Below are 8,467 nucleotides of genomic sequence, written 5' to 3'. Positions count from 1 at the left end.
TTGGAAGATACAAAACTAATATAAAAAAATCCATTGCATTTCTATACTAATAAGGAATAACAGAAAGAAAAGTAAGAAAACAATCCCAATTACAATTGTACCAATAGATTAAAATACCTAATAATAGTTATAATCCAAGAGGTGAAAAAACTTGTACTTTGGAAACCACAAGACATTTTTGAAAGAAACTGAAGATGGCACAAACAAATAGAAAGCTATGCCATGTTCATGGATTGGAAGAATTAATATTGCCAAAATATCCACACTACCCAAAGTAATCTACAAATTCAATGCAATCCCTATCAAAAGATCAGTAGTATACTGAAATAAGTAATCCTAAAATTTGTATGGAGCCAAAAAAAGACCTTGAATAGGCATAGCAATCTTGAAAAGGAAGAATAAAGCTGGGGGTATCACAATCCCAGATTTCACAATATACTACGAAGCTACAGTACTCAAAGTAGTATGGTATAGGCATAAAAATAGGCACAAATACCATAGATCAGGAACAGTATAGAGAGGCCAGAAATAAACCCATGCTTATAAGGTCAATTAATCTATGACAAAGGAGGAAAAAATATATAATGAGGAAAAGATAGTCTCTTCAATAAATGGTGCTCAGAAAACTGGACAGCTGCATGCAAAAGAATAAAACTGGACCATTTTTTACACCATGCACAGAAATAAACTCAAAATATATTAAAGATCTAAACATGAGACCTGAAACCATGAAATTCCTAAAGAAAACATAGGCAGTGACCTCTTGGACATTGGCCTTAGCAAATTTTTCAAACCGAAATAAACTACTAAAACTATGCCATGATAAAAAGCTTTTGCACAGTGAAGAAAACCATCAACAAAACAAAATCCAACCTGCTGAATGGGAGAAGCCATTTGCAAATGATATGTTTGATAAGGGGTTAATATCTGAACTATTTGAAGAACTCATACAACTTAACACCAAAAAATAATCCAATTAAAAATGGTTAGGGGATCCACATAGATATTTTTCCAAAGACGGTAACAAATGTCCAACAGACACATAAAAAGATGCTCAACATCACTGTTCATCAGGGAAATGCAAATCAAAACCACAATGAGAGGGCGCCTGGGTGGCTCAGTGGGTTAAGCCGCTGCCTTCGGCTCAGGTCATGATCCCGGGGTCCTGGGATCGAGTCCCGTGTCGGGCTCTCTGCTGAGTGGAGAGCCTGCTTTCCTCTCTCTCTCTCTCTCTCTCTCTGCCTGCCTCTCTGCCTACTTGTGATCTCTCTCTGTCAAATAAATAAATAAAATCTTTAAAAAAAAAAAAACAAACCACAATGAGATATTACCTGATACCTGTCATAATGCCTAATATCAAAAAGACAAGAATTCAAAAGTATTGGTGAGAATGTGGAGAAAAGGAAAATTTTATACACTATTGATGGGAATGTAAATTGGTGCAACCACTGTGGAAAATAGATAGCATGAAAGTTCCTCAAAAAATTAAAAATAGAAATACCATATGATCCAGTCATTCTACTATTGGGTATTAACACAAAGAAAATGAAAACAATAATTCAGGAAGATATAGGTGTCCCTGTGTTTATTGCAGTATTATTTACAGTAGACAAGATATGGAAACAGCCTAAGTACCCATCAATAGATGAATAACAGAGCTATTATTTACACACACACACACACACACACACACACGCACACACATTTATACACACAATGGATATTACTTGGCCATGAAAAATGAGGTCTTGCCATTTGCAACAACATGGATGGACCTAGAGAGTATTAGGCTAAATGAAACAAGTCAGACAGACAGAAAAATACCATATGATTTCACTTATACATAGAATCTAAAAAACAAATGAACAAACAACACAAAGAGAATCATGAATATAGAGAATAAACTGGTTGTGGCCAGACGGTAGGGGTTGGGAAGAAGGGCAAAATAAGTGAAAGGGTTTAAGAGGTACAAACTTCCATTTATAAAACAAATAAGTCATAAGGATGAAAAGTATAGCATGGAGGATATAGTCAATAATATGTAATAACATTATATGATGACAAATGTTAACTACATTTATGGTGAGCATAGCTTAATGTATAGAATTGTTGAATCACTATGCTGTATACCTGGAACTAATAAAATGTTGTATATCAAACATATTTCTAAAAAGAAGCCATAGTTCTTAATTCTAGTTGTAATATGTTTTATGCCAATATTTTTCAAACTATAGGTGGTTACACACATGATTTACGGGATCCATTTGGTGGATCATAACCAGAATTTTACAAAAATTAAATACAACAGAATCAAATAGAACAGGAAACAAGATTTTCAGTAGTAAGTTTCAAAACAGGTTTGTGAAAGTATCACAGAACAACACATTTGTGATAATGTTAAAATGTTTTCTCACTAGACAAAACATTTAAAACCACCATATTGGGGCGCCTGGGTGGCTCAGTGGGTTGGGCCTCTGCCTTCAGCTCAGGTCATGATCTCAAGTCCTGGGATAGAGCCCCACATTGGGCTCTCTGCTCAGCGGGGAGCCTGCTTCCCCCTCTGCCTCTTTGCCTACTCGTGATCTCTGTCTGTCAAATAAATAAATAAAATCTTTGAAAAAGAAAAAAAAAATAAATAAAACCATCATATTAGTGGTTCCCAAACTTCTTCTGGCCTCAAAATCATCCACAGAACTTGGTAGAAATAGAGACTTTCAAGGAAAGCAGGTTATGTAAGAAGGTCCATGGGTGATTATGATTAACATGGAAAATTGAGACTCTCTGCACACTACCACTTTATGAGACAGACAAGTGAGAAAGAGCTTATATTTACACATTCTTCACTTGTTCCTAACAACTGGATTTTCATTGCATCAATAAGATTTGGTAAAAAACAAACAAACAAATAAAAAAAAAAAAACCTTCTATATTTTGAGGAGTGCTTCAACCATCATTTGAAGGAAATGCACTTAAAATTCCCACATACCTGAGATGCCTGGGTGGCTCAGTGGGTTAAAGCGTCTGCCTTCCGCTCAGGTCATGATCCCAGGGTTTTGGGGGTCGAGCCCTGCATCTGGCTCTCTGCTCAGCAGGGAGCCTGCTTCCTCCTCTCTCTCTGTCTGCCTCTCTGCCTATCTCTGTCTCTGAAATAAATAAATAAAATCTTAAAAAAAAAAAATCCCAAATACCTTATTAGATCACCAACCAAAAGAGGCAGGAGTTGATCAATGAGTTCCTTAAATGCTTTGTACCAACCTTACAGTGTGCAGTGTTGGTAAGTCATGAGTGAGACCAAATACTGTTCTCTTATTACTTTCCCACCTGCATATTATAGTCTGGATATAAGCTGTCGGATATCTGTCATTCACTCATTCCATAAACACTTATCAAGCATCTGCTGTATGTCAAGTTCTGTATTAGGAACTGGGGATATAATGGTGAGCAAACTGCTCTTACATCTATGATTGAGTAGGCTTATTACAGTCCCAGGGACAACACACAACATGCACTACTTGAAGTACTGATACTTTATAGTTTTCCAGTTTAAAACATAGTGTAGCTATCAAAAAGAACTTTTATACCCATTGTCTCATTAAGTCTGTGTAACAAAGATCTAAATTATTATGTTATTGAGCATTAGTCCATTTTTACATTGAGAAAACAAAAATCCAGTGGGTTTAAATACCATGTGTAAGGTTAAATAAGTTGTGAGCGGTGGGACCAGAATTCAAACCCACGTGGTCTTTGCTATTTCAACCAGTCTTGCTGCTGCTGACCTTTCCCATTCCTGGGTTGAGGACAGACAGAGATAAGGAGCAGCACATGAGGCTCAGTGCAGCAGGCTTCCACAGAGCCTGCTTTGCTCTTGGTGCTTCTAACTGCATTACAGGGAATGGAAACTGCTTCAGATATTTCCATCATAAAGGGTTTAAATGCTGAAAGAGGGTGCTTACAAAATCTTTGGAAGGGTTGAAGAAGTCAGAGGACCCTACTGGACGCTGACTCTTGAAATCACGCAACCATATCTGCAATCTAGAACTCAAAAACACTAGTGCTGCAAACAGTATACACATCTAGAGGAACTTTCTTGGGGGCGCCACAGTGACATAAGAAAGGCCTCTCTACCATGTCTCATGCAAGTGTCTCCTACTGGCAAAACCTGTAATGCACTCAGACCCCTACCTGCAAGAGAGCCTAGTAAATGGAGGGTTTGTTTTATTTTGTTTTGTTTTGCTTTCCAGTTCCTAGAATACAGAGGGAAATGCAGAAAGAGGGGGAGAGATGTCAAGTGCCAGTCAACAATAGTTGACACTAATTTCCCTTTTCTTGGTATCTTCTGTGTGGCTGCCATCCTCCCAATCTTCCACTCCCTCTTTAAATCTGACTCCGTCTTCTTGGCATGCTGAAATAACCCCTCAACAGTCTCTTCCGTACTCCAGGGACAACACTGCTGTTGCTGTGCTGTTGTAGGATGCAGACCTTGACCACCTTCTTCCTGTCTTTCTGAGTCATCACCCCGCTTATTGCCAGATCCACGCTAGCTCTGGAATTGAATGAAGCAACACCCTGGAGGACATGAGAGAGACCTGTCCTCCTGCACATCCACTTAGGGCCAAATAAGGCAACTGGAAATGTTAAAGAGGTAGTTCCCCAAGGAACAAACCTTGACTAATAGAAAAATGGAGACAAAGAAACCAGGCAGATAAATTTCTCTTCCGTTCTCTATCCTGTGTACTACTCCAAAGTACAAAGCTTTCTTGCAAACCTTCTGGAGAAATCTCTCCTGTTTGTTGAACATGCCTACAGATTCACCTTTTATGTTGCTTTGTGGCACTCTGTGACGCCACAGTCAACATGGTGACACATTGCATTCAATGAATTACACTTGTTCATTACCTCAACATCCTGTGATCATTATCTGGAAAATAAACCATTAGGATCATAATCACCACATCAGATTCTGCTTTCTAGAGGGCCTAGGATAAATGACATAGATTAGGCACTATTAGCATCTGCAAAGCAGGGGTTCTGAGCAGAGCTGTGCTCCAGAAACACTTTATAAGAATTATATAACGTCCTTGCCTCCCTTGAGGCCGTCTAAATAAAAATTGTTAAGAATGGGACTTAGGTATGCATGTGTTTCCTTAAATACCATTTTAGAAGTCCATCAATTAGTACTAGTACAGAACTAGGATTAGCTCCACAGATCTAATCTTATACTCCCCCACAATGACTCTGAAGTATTTTTACCAAGTGACAAAGACTCTTGACGACGTTATATATTGAGAAAGGCTTATGACATCACAGAGCAGAAGTCCCAAACTAGGAGAAAAATGTTAAGGAATATGCTTGGGGTGGCATAACTGAACAGGTGTGATTAGCCCACACCACAAGAAGACTAATGAACATTTCAGGAGTTAAAAGAAATTTGATATTCAGAGTTTTGTAAGAGGTTAGCATGTCTCATTACACTTTGCCTTTCCTTTCAGACATCTTAAAAAAAAAAAAAAAGATTCAAAAGCAACCAGCTGGTAGCATGCGTTGTCAGTAAGAAGTGACGTAGGCCAGGCTAACTGATCACTTTTTAAAGATTAAGTGGCCTATTCTCTCTAATAGGATATACATAAAACAGCTTTGACAGCATTGAAGTAGTTTACTGAGTTCTGACTGCCAACTGAAAATTTAAATCATGCTTATTTTTCGTAAGGTAATCCACTCACAATAGGCAATTTACATGATCTTATCCTAGAAGAAAAGCTCTGATGCTCTTCTTGAACCTTCTACCTGCTGTGTTGCTATATGCACCTGCATTTTGGATAGCTGGTTGAAAGGAAAGAGTTGTAGAAGGGCCTGAAGACCAAATTGCCTTGTATGTCTCCAGCAGAAATAGACTCTCTGTGTAATCTCTGAATGAGTTCGAAAGGCCTTTATGGCTTACATGCAAGCTCCATCTCTCTAGCTCTCATTTTCTTAGCTGAAATAGGAGATGATCATGATACACTTTTTAACAAATTGTGATGATTAAATGGAAAATATAATTAGTTTATCAAATTGAACGTGTATGAGTTCGAAAGGCCTTTATGGCTTACATGCAAGCTCCATCTCTCTAGCTCTCATTTTCTTAGCTGAAATAGGAGATTACTGACTTTACACATCATAAGGAAGGCCTGCTATAGGGAACAATTCACATCCTGTAATCACTCTTTCTCTTGGGGGTCACAGGGTCTTAGCTGGACTGCCACTGCTCATCCCTCCTGCTCTTAAGTATAGAGGACTGAGAGAAACAGCAGCACTGACAATCCACAGCTAAGGGTGACAAATGGAGAGTTTGGGAAGATTAGAAGAAGAAAACAAAACATTCAACGTTCAAGATTTGCTTTGGAAACTTCTCTCCCTCTTCTCCTTTCCAGTTGGTTAGCTAGCACCTCATCCCTCCTAGAGTCCATCTCCTACTTGGTAAAGCAGGGGAAATAACAGTGACCCATTGTGGTGTTTGGTGATTAAGGAGGATGATGTATGTAAAGTGCTAAGCATCCTGACCCAGAGTAAAAACTCAGCAAATATCATGTCCCTTCTTCTAGGTTGCCTGAATAGACTGCACTGTGGGTTGGGGGAGGGATGAGGATTTCTCCTTATATGCACACACTCTGGTCCATTTTCCAGAAGTAAAGAAAACGTATTTGTTTCTATGCTCCTCTTTTATAGATTTCTTCAAGAGGCCTTAAAACCTTAAGTTTTATCAGAACCTCCCAAATTACCTTTTTAATAGAGTTTTTTTTATGAACTGTTTAGTACTTTTTATGAAATATATCATACTGTTTCATTTTTCTTGATTAACCTCCCTAACTAACCTCCTTCTTCATGTGAATCACCATAGATTAAGTGGATTGGGGCTTAGGAAAGGATCCAGAGAATTCAAGTCAGTTTTAATGTATACAAGTGGCAATAATTAAAGTTTGAAATTAACTTGCAAATGATTTTTTAAAGTCTGAGATCCTTATATCACGAGACATCTAACTTGTTCAGTATTTATAAAACGATAGCTATGATCAGAAGGCTTATTGTGACCATATGCAACAACAGGGCAGCACTCTGAAATTGGGACACTCCTGAAAAATCAACAACAAATGATCACAGCAGGTATAATGCCCCAGGGCAAGACTGTTCTGTGACGCTTGACCAGCTAAGGACGCCAGTGGAAATGCTGATTGTCTGTTTTTAGAAAAGGCGGATGAACAGACTGGCTTTTACAATTTTGCCTTCTTCAGATAGCAAATTTCCCTCCTAATGGCCCCTGACCCTCACTTAAAATATGAGATAGACCTCAGTCTTTGTGCCCATGGTCCTGAAAATTTCTCTCAGGGATTCCCTAGTTCTGAAATGTAGCACATGGTGAAAAAGGGTGCAGTCATTACCCAGGACAACTGTAGTTCTCAATTTACAACACTGCTAGGTTTGGTTTGGACAAAGAGAACAGACCCTTGGTGCTAGAAGATTACCATCCTGTTATTGTCCTTAAGGGACAGTGCCACAGAAATGCTGTGGGCACCAGTGGCCCACTGTTCTCAATAGTCTCAAACTCAGCAGCCAAGGAGAGGTGAATACTCCTGCCCTGAGAATCCCCATGAAACCATCTCTCCTATTGTTTCATGCTTCTAACTTGCTTCAAGATGGGTATTTCTCCACCTGGGTTCTCATCTGCGCCCTTTCAAAGAACAAGCAGTCTCCAAGATCCTATTCTTATTTTCATAGCACTCCTGGATACTCTTCACTCTTTCTACAAGTTCTTAACATCTTCCCAATTAGATATTTCATGTAACTGTTCACCTGGAACCAAATGGGACTCATTCATTCATTCGCTCACCAAAATTTAACAAGTACTTCCCATGTAGCTGGCACTATTTTAGACACAAAGAACACAGTAGTAATTAGACAAACTCTTAGCCTTTATGGAATTTTTTTCTATAGTGACAAATAAACTATAAATAAATTAATTAGTTTATAATACAGTTTCAGGTAGTGACAAGTGTAATGGTAATATACATCTAAAATTAGTATAAAGACTTTAGGGAATAACTTGGTAAAAACATTGGAGGGGAAATTCTATTTTCAAGTAGAAGATCAGGGAAAATCTGAGGTAGTAACATTTCAACAACAGAAATAACAAGAACAACAACAACAATAATAACATTAATAATAATAACAAAGTGAGGGAGTAAGAGATGCAAAAGTCTGGAGGATGAGATTCCCAAGGAGATGGAACAATCAGCAGATACTCCAAAGTGGAAATGAGCTTGGCCACTCATACTTTCGCTAATTTCTTAATTTCACTGCTGCTCTGTGTTTTGTTTGTTTGTTCATATCCCTGTGTCACTTTTCAATTAAATGTGCCAGTGAAAAGAAGCCAGTTTTGTATAACTCCTTGTAAATCTTCAGTGAGTATCAAGCCAAACGCATAAGAAACTAT

The sequence above is a fragment of the Neovison vison genome, chromosome 1 (genome assembly GCF_020171115.1).
Source record: "Neovison vison isolate M4711 chromosome 1, ASM_NN_V1, whole genome shotgun sequence".
Lineage (NCBI taxonomy): Eukaryota > Metazoa > Chordata > Mammalia > Carnivora > Mustelidae > Neogale > Neogale vison.
Note: the sequence above shows the minus strand (reverse complement) of the source record.